Genomic DNA, 16,326 nt, shown 5'->3' on the forward strand with positions numbered 1-16,326 from the left:
GGAATACATAATATATAAAAAAGGTTCAATATTTAAGAAAAAAAAAACATCAATAAAAATTATTATATACAGTTAACTAATACCTTATTACACACAGCCGGTGTTATGTATTATTGTTATGTATTATTATTACATATCCGCCTTTACAAATAAAGTATTATATTTCGTGGAATGACTGTCGATCTTATATGGTTCTTTATCATTTAATTGTAAAAGATTTCTACTATATATAGATACGAAATCTTTCAGAATTATATTATAAAGAGCATAATCAAAAATATAGCAATTATTGTAAAAAAATATCCTATTTTGAACTAAATTTTAGGTTTAACTGATAAATATTATTCTGAGATGTTTTCAAGAAAACACCACCGCATTTAAAATATTCTTGACGTAATGTCTAAGTGTATCCGAAAACCGACAGTTTTTGTTAAAAATTCACGAACAAAACCCTCAAGTTGGCTCGACACTTTCTGCCTCTAAACCCAGCTTTATCCAATTGTGTCACCAACAGAACGGCTCATTGTTTTCAAATTTCATTCATACTACAATGAGCGCATGACTTTGTCCTTTTTATATTATTTTGCGAGAGAAAATCTTTTTTTTTTATTAAAACTATAAGTTTTATTAAATACTTATTAGAATTTAAATCAAAGGTTTACATTTCCAAAGCTAATTGGAATAGCGATTAAAGAGGCTTTACTAGGGTTGCATGGAAGAGAGAGCTTGTTTGGCAGCCCCTGATCCTCCCAGTTTTCCTAATTCTTTCATAGTAACTAACTACAGTTATTAATATCCACAATAACCACGTATTTTATATACATAATAATACCCTTATAGGTTTGGCAACGCTGGCGTCGACAAATAAAATAAGCAGAGCTCAGAAGTATGAAATATGCTTAGCAGCAATTATGAAAATAGATTTTTAATGTATTCAGAGTATTATTATACAAAAATGAATTATAATTGTAAGGAGCAGGTGATGTTTTGTCCCAAGGTATTTCGCAATATAATTCATATTCCGTGGCCGGCTCGCAGTTATTTCAATCAACAAAGCGACGCGAGCTATGCCAGAAAGACATAATGTGAGCTGTATATTTTAATTAAAGTGCCTTTGTGTGGTAATTGTACATTTTGTATTATGTCCTTTACAAATGGAGCATACGAGTATTACGCAAATTTTTACTAAATTCAAAAATGTTTTATGCAATACAAACCCTTTCAGAAGGAACGTTAATTTTATATACATAAAAAACATAATTTAGTTATGTCATATAATTTGCCGAGTTTTCTTTTCAAAGTACAAAATGAATAGTGTTTTACCTTTAATACAGTCTCAATTTCTTTGCTCATATATCTCGCTATTGTAGCGTACCTTCGTCGGCCTACTAAGAATCATTCATTCTGAACATTTCCGACAGTTTTCGTGCAGTCTTTAGTACTAAAAGAGAGAGCATCTTTCTTAAAATAAAGTCTTAATAACAGTAGGGTCAATGGAATAATTAAATTAATGTGTGTAACATAACAAATTTTTATTTAACAATATTGTCCAGACATATTTACAATGAATTTTGTTCACTTCATTACGAAAAAATGTTCTCCATTCTCCGCCACACTGACTAATTTCTAAAGAGATTTGATCTTTTAGCCGGATATGTCCGACACGCCCGAAGTCTTGAAACAACAGTACCCACAGTTTTACTAGCTAAGTTGTATCAAATTCCGCCAACTTCCTAACTAGAGCCAATATTTCTTTCTAGTGATTTTATATTTAAATCCAGCCGGGATGAATAACACATATTATTCCAATATGATTTGAGTATGTACTTTATATTTAAGTCTATTTGCATTCAAAATACTTATACAAGAAATGGCTTATTTATTCTGTGATAGAATATTGCCACAATGAGGTAACAGGCTCATATAAAGCCATTGACACACAAAGCTTCAAACAATACAACTCTTAATATATAGGATCAAAGGTTACCCTTTTGAGTGAATGAATGCCACCTTGGGTAGAGTAATATTGTTTGCATGTAAGCTATTTATAAGTAAAACAAACTTAATATATCAATCAAATCAATCAAAATACGTTTATTCAATTTAGATGCTTCTTACAGCATGCTTATGAAAGTCAACAACGTTTACAAAATTCACGAAAGAGCAGGACTACGCCATCCGTTCGCAAAACTACCAGGAGGCCTTGTTCTGAGAAGAACGGGCAAGAAACTCAGCAAGTTTTGCTTTCCCTTTACATTACAATTATTCAAAGGAAAATGTCATAAACCACAACGTCATTAAAGTTACATAAGTAAAAAAAATAAAAATCTGTTCTGTGATTTACCACATTCACCATTAAAGCTATAGCTATAGCTTTGTATACTAGAAATTTTTAAGACGAATATTGTAAGAGAACCTATAATTTTAGATCAAGGCTATTGTTGTGAACATCAGAAATGATCTCAATTACAATTGGCAGAGGTTTTTTAAATAATTAAAAGTAAACTTAGTCCAAGACAATCTTTTTATCTGTATTATTTTTCGTTTTATGTGTCATACGTTAAACTGTTGAAATAATTTCTCTTCTACTTTTTTTATACCCATTAACAATCCTCTTTTTGAGTTGCATCAGCAGTTGCCTTATATGAAGGTGTTGAAAATGTACATCATGGTTAAAACATAAATATTAATTAAAACTAATTTTGATAATTAAATGAATGAGTGATGATCAAAATCTAATTTAGATACAAATATCCCCTATATATATATAGCAAATAGAAGAAAAGGAAGTACCTGCCACTCTGCGGAACACCAGTATTTATATTATTCCACTGAGAATGGATTCTATTTATTTCAATATATTGGCGACGTCCATAAAGATAGCTATTGAACCATCCAATAGCCTTTGGAGAAAGCTTTATTGAGCGAAGAAACTCAAGTAGAATTTCAAAGTCCACTGTACTGAAGCCATTGCTGAAGTCAAGGAGAGCGAGAACAGTGAGTTGCTTACCATACATCCCCCGGCGGATGTCGACAGAAACTTTAACTAATGCAGTAGTCGTGTTATGCCCTGGGCGAAACCTAGACTAGGAAGGGTCTAGTAAGAAGTTTTTAAAAATTCGCTAATTTGCGAGAGTATGAGGCGCTCAACAGTCTTAAAAATAGGTCGGAAGTCAAAAAAGTTAATGGAGTCGGGTCGTTTTGGGAATAGGAATAACTAAACTATCCTTCCAGGAAGTAGCAAATATACCTAATACTTTAAAACGTGAGTGACTTGAAGAACAGCAGGCAAGATAGGTAAGAATGCAACTCTCCACTTCACGTTAGGTGGTAAAAAGTTTGGAGTAAGAAGAGATGACAAAATATTGAAAGTTCGCCTAAGAGTTCAATGCGCTAAAAACACTTTGAGCGTTAAGGTGTACAACGTTAAAGTACTTCTTCAGAAGGGCTTGAAATATAGAGGATAAGATCATTAAAGGGAGGCGTAGTGAAGTCAATGATATGCCTGTGTATTTGAGGCTTGCTTTGGCAGCCCAAATTCTTACCTTATCAACCTACTATGATACTTGATTAATATAGGCCGAAGCTTACCATTGCTTCTCATGCCTGTTCTATGACAGCGAGTTTACAATGCTCAGTTACATTAGGGCATTTCATTAGACGGATATCATGCTTACAATAGAGCTGGGACTTTCATTTTTAGTTTCATTGAGGCCATGCAGTATCACTTGCGCCTACTGCTCAACTCCTCCTCGTCCTGCACTCTAAATAGTATTGCCGTTTGGGCCTGGATATTATCTAGGCTGAAAATTACAGAACTCTCAAAGGCCTCGAACTTCCTAGCAAGAGGGGTTTGTTCCAGAGATCCTTCAAAGGCTGTAAGATCCTCTATTATATCATACTTGCGAGGAAGTGAATAATTAAAAAAAACAAATGAAAGTAGTAGTAGACTATGATTATCTCTAGGTTAATTATAGTTAAATGTAGGATATTACAAAAGAAAAATAGGGAATTATGTGCAATGGGACACTAGTTCATCACTGAAACTGTAAGTAATGTAGTTACCGGTAAACTATTTAGTTTTAACACAAATCAAGAGACAAACCAATACACTTTTACACTACCCACAACCTACACCAAAAACCTAAAAGGCCTGTAAGTGTGTAATCAACTGAAACTTCTGTATTTTACCATCGCCTACTGCCGCTTCCACAGAGCAATGTTCGTGGCGATTCTTTCGCATTGCTCCTTCTGTGACGAACTTAACGACGGCACGGAGAACACACCAATATTCTCACATTGTTGGTAATTGATAACCTCTTTTGAAGTCGTACGACAAGTGGATATTTCTTTATATGTAAAGATTATAAGAACTTTCAGTAGGCAATCAGATCACACTGTGTCACACTACATCGTCAGATTGATAAAGTTTCCTAAGCTTCATAACTATCTCCGTTAGTAACATTGTTCGTTCTCATACTAAGTAATATAGTATGTTGAGCGACGTATTTGGGTTATTCACAATATTCTGAATATATCTTCTTACCCTGGATTAGAAGTTAGATTATAAACGCAATTCAAAAAATATTCGACGTTTTCGTTTACGGCACAAAATGTTACTCGAAAGAAAGAAGATCACTCTCATCCCTTGGGTCAAAGATTCGATCCCCGGCTACACTAATACTATCAATGTGTGCATCTAACATTCTCTCGTACGGTGAAGCAAAACATTGTGTGGAAACCGGCTTCTAAATTCAAAAGTCGATGACATGTGTCAGACCGAAGAAGGCTATGAAATAAAAATTATCACACAAACAGATGCAATCTGAGGCCAAGACCCATATGGGGTTAAAGAGCTTTTTTATAGAAAAGAGGGCAAACGGGCACTAGGCTTACCTGATATTAAGTGATAGCGCCGCCCATGGACACTCAATGCCTATATGAGGGCGCGAGGGTGCTGGCCTTTTAAGAATTGGCACGCTCTTGGATTATTATTATTACTACTAGTATTTTATTCAATGTCAAGCTTAAAAATAACTGTTAAAATTAAAAACTTAAAATTGTAATTCTTTCCGTGATAGTAATTAACAGGGTTGTCATTGGAAAATCATAATTAACAATTTCTAATTAATAAAAACAGAATCATTTTTATTGCACCGTTTTTACAAAAATACTAAATTGTCGCTTTTATTAGTCCGTTAGTTAGACAGGAGAAACCTCTAGCAAAAAAAAAAAAATAACTAGAATAAAGCAAAATATATTTTATATAAGTTATATCTATAAGTTATAGTATATTTGACTGCATTTATTTGACAATAAATGCAGTCAAATATATTTATATAAGTAGCGCTTAGGACGCAATCTATGTAGTAGCGTTTGACACATTTATCTCAACAAACGTCAAAGTGCTCTCGGAGGCACTTTATCTTGACGGATCTTCGTTAGAGCCTGACAAAAGTGTCTGACACAAATGTCTGACACTGCAGTCAAAGCCACGGAAACTAGTTTAGAAAACTCTTGTTAACGTTTCTTGTAATTTTCACTTTGTAATTGCGAACTGTGTTAAAATACTGCTTCCTTTGATATAACTACAGTCTCGTATTCTCTCAAGTATTTAATAAAATGCTAGGAAGTTTTTCGTTGTTTTATTTATTTATTTTTATTGAGATTGCTGCTTGTTATGTAATTGCACTAATTGAAGTTTTATTGAATTCACCGAAATATTGTAAATGTGCATTAAATTAACATTTGGTAGAGCTTATCAAAGTATCAAAAAAAATGTTTACCTACGAAGGCGCACAGCTGTATAATAAACTACCCACAGTTATAAAAAATATTACTTCTATCAATTCATTCAAATCGAAGCTAAGTGAATATGTTAAACAAAATTACCTTTAAATTCATTTCTTATAATTACTTTTAATTCATATTTCTTTGGTTACTTTTATTTTTAAGATTATTGCATGTACGGCTATCTTTTTATTGTGATTGTTTTAGGAACGACTACAATGTTATGTTAATATAGAGTATTATACTCATGTAAGTAAATTTTTTTGTCTTTTTGAGAAATAAAGCCTTTAAACTTAAAGTTAACATTTTAAGCTGTTATATCATTCAAATACTCAATTCTACATTGAAGCCACTCCTATATTTCAAGCTTTGAATCTAAAAGTCACGCACAAAAAGCGTTGGTATATTCTTTTAGCGTAAAACTTCACCACGCTATAGATTCAATCGCAGGCGGAAAGCACTTCATTAAACTTTGTTCGCGACACCCTGCTACGAGTTGGCCACGAAACTTCTGCTACGCTCGTAGCGTCTGTAGTTTTGTAAGGACAGCCACGTTGTTAACTTTTGATGCATTATGTACTTTGAATTTAAAATTGACTGCTGGCTAAGTGGTTCGTTAACCACTTTATGACATAACTCGTTAGTAGAAATTGAATTTGATTAGAGGCGAAAAACTGTCGTTTTAGGTTGGTAGGGCGGGAATGCTCATCACCAACGTCGTACTAGCCGTTACATAAATGGAATAGACGTAAACGTATGTTTGCCCCACGCCGGTAACAAAATATAATATATTTATAGATTTTTCTGCGTTCCTTAAGTAATTTTACCAATAATTTAGTTTCTTATATCCCCCCACGCGCTCGGAGAGTCAATACTATATATATTTTTAATTCTACTTAACATATCCCTTTCTTACATTATTATTATATTCATTGTTGACCTTAATTTCTTTACTCGAATAATACTTGTACGAGAAATTCACAAGTTTAATGGCCATAAGTTTAGGAAGCTATGAAAACCTTTGCGTGAGGCGCGAGATTGTAGGCGTGATAAATGTCACACGGCCTATGCGGGCCGCTAATGCAGAGATTTAGATAGCTCCTGATTAATTGCCCTTCACAACTTCTTAACAAGATTTAGATACGATGCTTCCCAAACACGTGGCTAAGTTTAGCAAAATAGCTTGTGCTTTAAGATTCTGTTCAATATATTGAATATAAATTTTTCAGGTTTCAAACACATATGATATATACTCGTTACAGGTGATGTATTGGAGTGAAGGTTTCCTTTCAGTCGTGAGGAGTCTATATATTTGTATTTTTTTAAACGCCTCATTGATCTAGTGTATGGTCGACTGAAAATTAGATCATTTCAAAGTCTGGGTGCAGCTGAAAGAGCGTTTAAAGAAAACTTCAATGGTAGTAAAGTTGGCATATATACGTAGAGGTATTTGTCTTGAGCCGATTATCGACATACTCAGGCCGTGTCGCATAACTATCCTATAGAGGTATAAGTTATAGAATAGAAGGTGTACTTGTAACTCTGAGTACACAACAAATAGAGATGAGCTTCGTATGGCTTGGCGTATTCTCATAGTGTTTCTAACATTTCAAAGATTTGTTGACTAATAATTGTACGATTAAATATAGGGTTTTATTTATTTAAGATTAACAAAACCTTCGATTTCTTTTTGTGCATACATGACAAGTATATCCTTATAAGTAAGTCCTTATTATTAATTTGTTATCCAACATGAGTTCTCGATTTTCAATACTTCGTATAAGCGAAATTTGTAAGTGGTTTGTGTCATTTCCGTAATTGCGTGATTCCTAACGACCGTTCTGCGCCCTCTCTACAAAGTAGGAAACGCGGCCTTTTTAGCTTTTTATAAAACGGCACTTAACCTCCTTAAATTACGGCTTTTCTGTGAAATTGTGTTACTGAATTTCCGCTCTTTTTTTCAGATAAAGTTTCCATTTGAAACATTTTTGAACAGAATTAAAACATAGACTTCTACCATGAGCTTAACGTTCAAAATATTTAATGTTTTTAAGAGCAACATTTTTTTCATTTATTTTTAAATATCGAACGTTATAAAGAAGACTTAATATACAGAGCCTGAGGTCATGTGATCAAAGTTTACAAAATTCAAAAGGAAAACGAGAAAACCGGCATGTTTTAAACTCAAAAATTGACGAAATGTGACAGGCTCTAAGGGCCGATCACCGAGAAGAGACAACGAAAAATAATTAATGCCACACCTGGAGTTATTTAAAATCTGCATTTACAAACAATACTTTATAATAGTTTGTTTAAAAACTACTCCGTACTATTCTAGTATATTCGCTGTTATTCATATAATCTAACGATTGACAATGGTATTGAACAACAACATTTGCATTGAATAATATAGTTAGTAGCGGCTTAAATCAATAACTCAACTAGATACGGAGCGAATGGTGTAGTTAGTTGTAAGTGGCAGTATAAAGGAGATATACAACCGTTGTAAAATGTTACCGCCCCTCGGCCGCCTAGATACCGCACTGTACAACACAAGTGCTGTAATCCTACAATAGCGTACTATACACCACCTGATTTCTTGTCATAAAATATAGCTATTTTTTTCTTTAGTTCTTTCTATAGTTTATGAAAAAGAACCTTTAACTTTTGTATTATGATAAATTTATTCTTGCCGTTTTATAAATATGTAATGGTTTTCAAACAACAATTTTTTTTAAATCAATTTACGCATTTAAGATTTTACAAAACTTTGGTTTACCTAACCTTTCAGAAACTATGGTTGTGATTGACATTAAGTAAATAAAACGTAAGAGCTTGATTACAATTTATAGAAAATATAATTATGAGTTAAAAAGCTCAATCGCGTAACAAAATTGTGATATTCGAGTGGACAGTATAATTATTGTTAAGTGGTTTTATTTTTGTTCCAAACTTTATCAACTACTCAGTAAAACAAAACCTTTATTTGACTTCACCTGACATCGAAATAATACTCAAGTTCGTGTTGGATGGAGTTTATAGGAGTTCCATATTTTTTTCTAGCTGAGTATTTTATCACGTTATTTGTTTGTTCTGTGACCTAGTTTATACTAAACTCGGTTTTCAAAACAGTAAATTTTAAAGCACACTTGTATTTTGAAATATATTTTGTATAGATATTAAAGTACTTTTTATGTGTAGTACATTTTATACATAGTTTTTGGTTAGGTTTTTGTTTATATCCTAGATTATTTATTAATGCTTAGTCGAAATATACTCTAAAAGCAACCCTTCAAATAAGGTATGACGACTTAAATAGACTGCTGTTACTTTCTAAATTGAAAATTATGAATAACTAACTTTAACAAGTTTTCTGGGGTCTCTATTATTTTGCTCTCAATATTTAAATATAATTAATTCCAAATCGTCACAAACAATTTAATTATAATACAGACTTCATTTTTTAATGAGTAAATATAAAACAAATCAAATAAAAATAAGAATAATAAAATACATCATATTATATTTAACAACAACATTTAGTTTTGTGTAAAAGTCAATCCCTCAAAATCACTGTCATTTGAAGGCCCGAAGCTTAGAAGTAAAAGCTTGGTCATTATTTTAATGTTCAGGGAGTATGCTAGGAGTTGGGATGAGCTACATGAAATTTCAGAGAATATTAAAGCAATTTTCCGTGATACTGCAAGCTGTTTTCTTTTGCAATACTGTTGTTCTTTTTATGTATTTCGCTAATCATAGATGGATGTTAATTTAATAACTTTGGTTAAATCAATTTGCTTATGTAATTTTGTTTGGACAATATAACCAAGCTATTTTTGTTCCCATTTTTTGGGGCTTGGCTCATTCTCAAAAGTTGTAAGTCCAGATTTTTTTGTATGACTTTATTTGAATCATTTTGAACTAAGAAATCCTGAAGGTGATTTCTTTTCTAATTCTTTCATTTTTACACATTTTATGGAAGTCGTTTTTCGAAATTACCTTGGAAAATCATGTCCTGCAAAAATCCCCTGTTTCCAACTTTTTTCTTTATATGAAACAATAATTCTATTATCATAAAAATAAATAATAAAAATTGAATAGAATATCTGTAATCATATACCCAAAAAGACATTTATTAAAATAAAGTCTCTAGTGATTTTAAAGTTTGACTCCGACAAAGTTACGCTCTAATGAGGTCAGATTAATGCAGGCCACTTATCTCCGGCCTGAGTCTCGCCGCTCTTACAATGTCTTAATGATGCTATTTTTATGCGGCATCGGTATTTTCTAATCTCAAAGAGTTATGTGGAAAATCTGTAGTTTATGAAATAGGTCTATATGTAAATAAGTTAAAATGCCAACGTCGACGTAAAATATTTGTATGAGAGTTCGAATGCGTTTTGAAGTATTTTATGAAGTATATCGAAAATGAGCATATTTGAAATATGCAGTATTATTAGTAAATTTAAGCGGTATCACTTATCATCAGGTGAGCCTCCTGCCCGTTTGCCCCCCGTTCTATAAAAAAAAATGTATAGAGCAGTGTTGGTCTAGTGGCGTCAGCGTGTCATCCTTGAAGTCTTTGATCTCGCAAGTTCGAACCCCGACTGTGCATCAATGCTTCTTGTGTCTATGTGCGCATATGTATCGTGAAGATGAAAATATCGTGAGAAATCCGGCATGCCATAGACCGAAAAAGTAAAACGGGGTGTGTCAGGCAAGCTGATCACCTACCACAAAACAGATACAGAAATCTGAGGCCCAGGCATAAAAAGTTGTGGCGCCACTGGTTTTTTACGTCGTGTAATGTAATGTGTGTATACAATTTACTTAAAGCAAGCAATGTACACAGCTCCAAGTCGATATGAAAGGCATTGTTAACAATTGTGTATATGTGTATATATGTGAATGGTTCAATACAATTCCCGGGATTCGGAACGCTCTTCCAATAGTTTTCCGAACATTGCAAACTCGCGTTATTTTGTGTATGCAAATTTTTGAATAGTTTTAGAAAGCATAGATTTTGCATACAAACTGTTTTTATATAACGTATATATTATTAACACATTATTTTTACAGGTAGACGGTGGGTGTACGTTCTTCACAAGATAATTCCATAAGGTCAGTTTTACATTTTTGTTCATCGGTTTTTTATCTATTTATTTAAAAAGTTACAACACATTACGCAATCACATATACGAATTATGTAGTTTAAAGAATATCCAACAATGTGCAACAATTACGGTGACTATAAAAAATATTAATGCAAAACAATTAAATATACATATTTATTTAAGTAATAATAAAATATATAACAGAGGTTGTTACTCTAAAGTAACACGGGTATTTTCTGGTTCAAAGTTGTAATTCATTCGAATACATTTTAGCTGTCATGAAAAGATTCTATTGTGCTCACAATGCTTTAAATAAAAATAATCGTTTCATACATAATGTATAACGGCTGTTATCCTTGCACAGCAGTAGTAAGATAAGTTGTAAAGATAAGATCACAACCACAGCTAACAAATGACCCGCTTGTGGCTACGAACGCTGTCGACCGTAGCCCGTCCAAGCGTAGAATTTATGTTAAGCGCTCTTTAGCTGCAGTTATACGAAATATTTTAGTAAGCAGCTCACAAAAGGAAAGTTACGTTGGGTATAAAGAAGCCGGCTGGTCAAATAACTATCAGACGTCTATATTGCGGGGTTTCATTCATAGGATAGAGTAGAAGTATTTAGTATAAAAGCCGTTTCTCTTTAGAAATGTGAAAAAATCTTGTCAACTATGCAATACAGAGCAATAAACATTTTCATTTTCTGTAAGCATAGATTGATAGGTGAGTAAAATGCGATCTAGTCTCTATCTTTTCTTAGAATAATTTGTAGTTCTGTTGATGTTATCGTAGAACAACGTAGCACGTAGCACTTGGCTACGCATATTTATAAAACGGTAGTACGATACGAATACATTACAGCCAATATTAGGGTTGTTACTATAAAGTTAGGGGCTTGTTATTAAACATACCATATGCCTAGAATTTTAATATAGTAAATTTATTTTTACAATAACACGTGGTAGATATGCTATAAAAGATTTGTTCTCAAATTGTGTTCGAACACTGGCTATGTAACAACGGGTTTTTTTCTTAGCGCTTCTAAAAAGGGCATATTTATGTGAAAAAGTGGCACTCGCAATAAAAATCTGATCATATTTAATACGTATTTCGCTGACATATAGTTGGAGAATTTTTTATCTTGAATTTTAAGAGTTTTGTTCTACTTTTATCGCTCTAAAACTATAAGACTGGACTGAAAATATCTAGTTGTGATGCAGAGCGGCACAATGCAAGCAATTTGTCCCTCTCTTTGTATTGTTGTGGTAAACGAACTGAGTGACAACCACGTTGGTTGTGATATTAATGTCTTTGCTTAAAATAAATTTTATCACAGATTTTCTAACAACACGACGCATGTAACGTTAGGGATTCTTCATTCATGTAACATTTCATTAAATATGTATTGGTATCACGGAAATAAAACCTAGTATTTATTCATTTTATACCTTTTTTATGAGTATATGGATAAGCTTACGTGAGCCTTTAACTACACGTATTTCCAGTATTGTTATATTTATTTAATACGATATTTTAAAACTAACAAAATATTAATTATATACTATATTCATAGCCTAGCGTTTATTGTGTAGGCTGCGCTAAGCGGAAGTATGTCAAGGGCGGGCGGGGGTGTTGTGGAGGACGGGAGTATAATCCCGCGCTTCCGGAACTCCGATACTTTTTAACGCACTCCAATTTTGTCTCGTTATATTGTTTTCGTTCTTTTATACTGAACTACTAGTTAAATATTAAATTTATTTTTTAGCTCAAACTATGCTGAACATAATAAATATATTTTGTATATTCTAATCAAACAACAGATAAGGATGTGGTTATTTTATTAAATGGCTACTAAACGGGCTTGTTGAAATTGCAGCAGTCATAAATAGCTATGCACAACTGACATCGTGATAAGGACAAAATATGTCGCATAATGTGGAAAAAGATGGTACATTAATTAAAATGCAAGTTTACTTCAGGTACACAACGTGGTTCATTTTTCTGATGACTTTTTGTATGGCTTAACATCAGAACCCGTGTTTTTCATATTAAATGAAGGAGCGAAAGCTGGCAAAGAACTATTAGGTTATTATTAGACTCACAAAATAGGTTGGCTATTTTTGAGAATGTAATGGTATTAGTTTCATTATTAGGTGATTTAGAAATTATCGATTAAAAAAATTGTGGGTTCCGAATAATAACTATCAATGCTATTTCCGAAGTTATTTGAAAATAGCGCTCTCTGCACTAGGTCGGAGTGCAATTATATGTACGTGAAAAGAGAAAATATCTTGTTTGTTCTTCAGGATATATACAATGCATTTCCATACTTAAAAACCATCATACTTTTATAACACTATCATAACCAAAGTCTTATTTTTATTTGTATTCTATCCGTTATGATCACTAGTTTATATGACATTGTCTCCGAGTGTATTGTGTAAGTTGTGAGTGGAGTCGTTACACGATATCGGCTAATGGAGGAAACTCATAAAGCGTACACTTTACACTCATTGCTCTCTGGAGGCGTTATAACTTTTTATGTCACTAACTTTACACTGATGTAGAAAGTATATAGTTGATTTGTAAGTTTTGATATAGCAATAAAAAGGGATTCTGTTTCACCTAACATATACTGAGTCAATCATATTCAATTTTACATAAGTCTCTTTACAAAATATATAAGCATTAAATAACCGTTGAAAATTTTGTCCAAGTCGGTGTAATTGTGTGTCCTTACTGGGCACACAATTGTTATTTTAGCCAGTGCGCAGTTTCTTATGGTAGGGGAGCCCACGATGCTAAATGGGGATTTACTCGAGCGTCGTAGAGACCTATTGGGATGCAAAGCTTAGATAAAAAGAAGAAAAAAATGTTATATGATAAATTCCTTTTCATCAGTGGGGGAAGCGGCTATAGATAGTTAAATATGTAAAAAAAAACTGTTGCATGGACATCCTCGAGCGCGTCAGATATTGATAGCATCTATGCCCTACGTATTTTTAATAATGTACGTATGTTAATCTGATCGTTTGCATGATGCGGGTGGTTGTATTTAAGGGTTGAAAATGAAAAAAAAAAATTTTTTATCGAGCGCGTCAGATTTTCTAAGGGAGTGTTAAGTACACCAAAAAAAAGCTCTCATTCACTAATCTGACGATTTCGATGGGACGCAAACCCACGGCCATTTTCATAATATGCAAAAAAAAAATCGCAATTTTGAAATACTCAAGCGCGTCAGATTAAGATATATGTGGTTCATCTTTATGTTCTAAACGTACTGTCTCATAATCTGACGATTATCTAGAGGGATTCGCCTGATCTGACAAATTTTTTTTAGAAAAACGATTCACCGAAAGGGCCATTCCTGCAACTTCCCGCTACTTCCATTCCTGGGCGCTTAAAATTGATATTTTGAGCTCGCTGAGTTCAAAGAAATAACATGTCTATGCATTTGAGCTCTCCCAGCTCGAAAGTCTGATAGAATTTTCATAGAACACTATTTTTGGAATTTTCAAACCGCAATAACTTTTGAATGGATCAAACAATTTTCACGTGGTTAGCGGCATTCGACGCAGTTTTATCATAATCATAAGTAATTTTGCAATTTTAATTGATAGAACCACAAATTTCGGAGTAATCCCGAAAAAACACTTTTTCGGGTTTCTTTCGTTCACGATATCTCTCAAACTAATCAACCGCTTTTGATGAGCTTGGTGGCGATCGACGTGGATTTTCAAGCTCAAAGGCGGATTAGTTTTTGAAGTTGATCAATAAAGAAACCACTTTAAAAAAAAATATTTCTTATTTTTTTAAGATTTTTCAAAATTTCTCAAAATCTATCGGTCCGAATCGGTTCAAATTCACAGGAAATGTAATTTTGAGGGAAATATTTAGAACGCCGTTTAGTAGATTCCGATCGGTTAAAGGAAATGTAGGCATCACGCAGCTGCACGCATTTAACTTTATCGACGATTTTTTGTTATTTCGGCTTGCGGAAATCGTCAGATTATATATTTTTCATTATTTTTGAATTATTTCCTTCAAAATAAAAAATAAATTAGCTACGCTCGAGAATGTCGAGATGACGGTTTTTTTTTACAACTTTGTTGCCCTCCCCTTTTTTTCCGTCACTCTCAAAGTGTCAGATTAGTGGAATATACACTTTTTAGGATGTAATTAACTCACCCTACCTTAATCTGACGCGCTCGGGAATTTCTGATGGTCAATTTTTTTTTACTAATCTGATCCTCTCTCCTTCACGGGCGGCATTATATATGGGCCTCATATTTTGTGGAGGTACTTAACTGGGTACAAGGTATCCCCCTATATATTAATCTGCCGCGCTTTAGTAAATCCCGAAATCCCCTCTTGGGCTCCCCTACCATAAGGCCCTATCCCAGCACGAATTGCTGTGTCAGTGTCTCGGGGTGGACTGCGGTGCGCATTGGAGAGGCGCGTCGCGTCGGCCCGTAATAACAATTAGTTATGTAAAACATTAAATTAATGTAATTTTATCATTTTTTTTTTCTGAAATGGATTACTTGGCTTGCGATTAAATATATCGTGTAAATTTCAAAATTATGTTCCATATACATTTTCGTCATAAAATGAATTCAAAGCGTTAAAAATTGGCTATGTTTGGATTTTTTTTCTATCGAGCGAAGTTATTTAAACCGTGTATCGGTCTTTTAAAATGGATACATAAACTACTCAACTCCACCATATATTTTTTCCATTCGTCCTACTTCAAGAAACGATGACGAAAAATGGAAAGAAACAATGTACTTTTTTGGAGTTTGGCGATAGAATAGGTCCTTAAATGGGTATCTATAGTTTATTACGCTATTTAAATAATATCACTTATTCTTTGTAATACTAAAACGAAGCACATACTCGTAGTAATTGCGAAGCGTAAATAAAAATGCCTAAAAGGATTGAACGGTGCCATACAGTTATAAAGTGTACAAAACTGCTGTAGCATATAAAACTAGTACGCTAAACGAGCTTTGGAAAAAGTAAAACGTTTTTATTTGTTTTAGTAACAATTATACCCGTAATATTAACATAGGGTGAAGTGACCCGTGGGTTAAATTAAAAAAGTGATTTAACCTTAAAAATTTATAAAATCATCTGCTGACATATGCTTTAGTTGCGAGCGATGGAAATCTTAAAAAGTAATGTAATTGAAATCAATATTTTTTTCATTCATACTTATTGCGTTCCTTCGAAGATTTAAACGTGCAAATGAGGGAAGCGATTTTTTCTTATATCATGTATATGTTACCGGAATATAACAAAATCCGTAAGTTTATAAATTTACTAGGAAATTGATAAATACCGAACTCACGCGTAAAATTATAAGTAAGCGATAAACAAACGGCATGTGCTCTGATTGGTTGAATAAGTCACTAACCTAACC

At 33.1% G+C, this 16,326-nt stretch overlaps 1 protein-coding gene across 3 annotated transcripts in view; it reads left to right on the top strand.

Annotated features, from left to right (window-relative positions):
* The window catches only part of LOC125063134 (complexin), a 134,038-nt gene that overhangs the window by 2,043 nt on the left and 115,669 nt on the right, over window positions 1-16,326 (top strand). For 2 of the 3 annotated variants that reach the window (XM_047669369.1, XM_047669368.1), the window contains exon 2: window positions 10,870-10,911. The exons of the other annotated variant lie outside the window; for it this stretch is intronic. The gene's annotated coding sequence lies outside the window, so the exon portion shown is untranslated. The remainder of the gene's footprint in view (window positions 1-10,869; window positions 10,912-16,326) is intronic. 3 annotated transcript variants of the gene reach the window in all.

This window comes from Pieris napi, chromosome 3 (genome assembly GCF_905475465.1).
Source record: "Pieris napi chromosome 3, ilPieNapi1.2, whole genome shotgun sequence".
NCBI lineage: Eukaryota > Metazoa > Arthropoda > Insecta > Lepidoptera > Pieridae > Pieris > Pieris napi.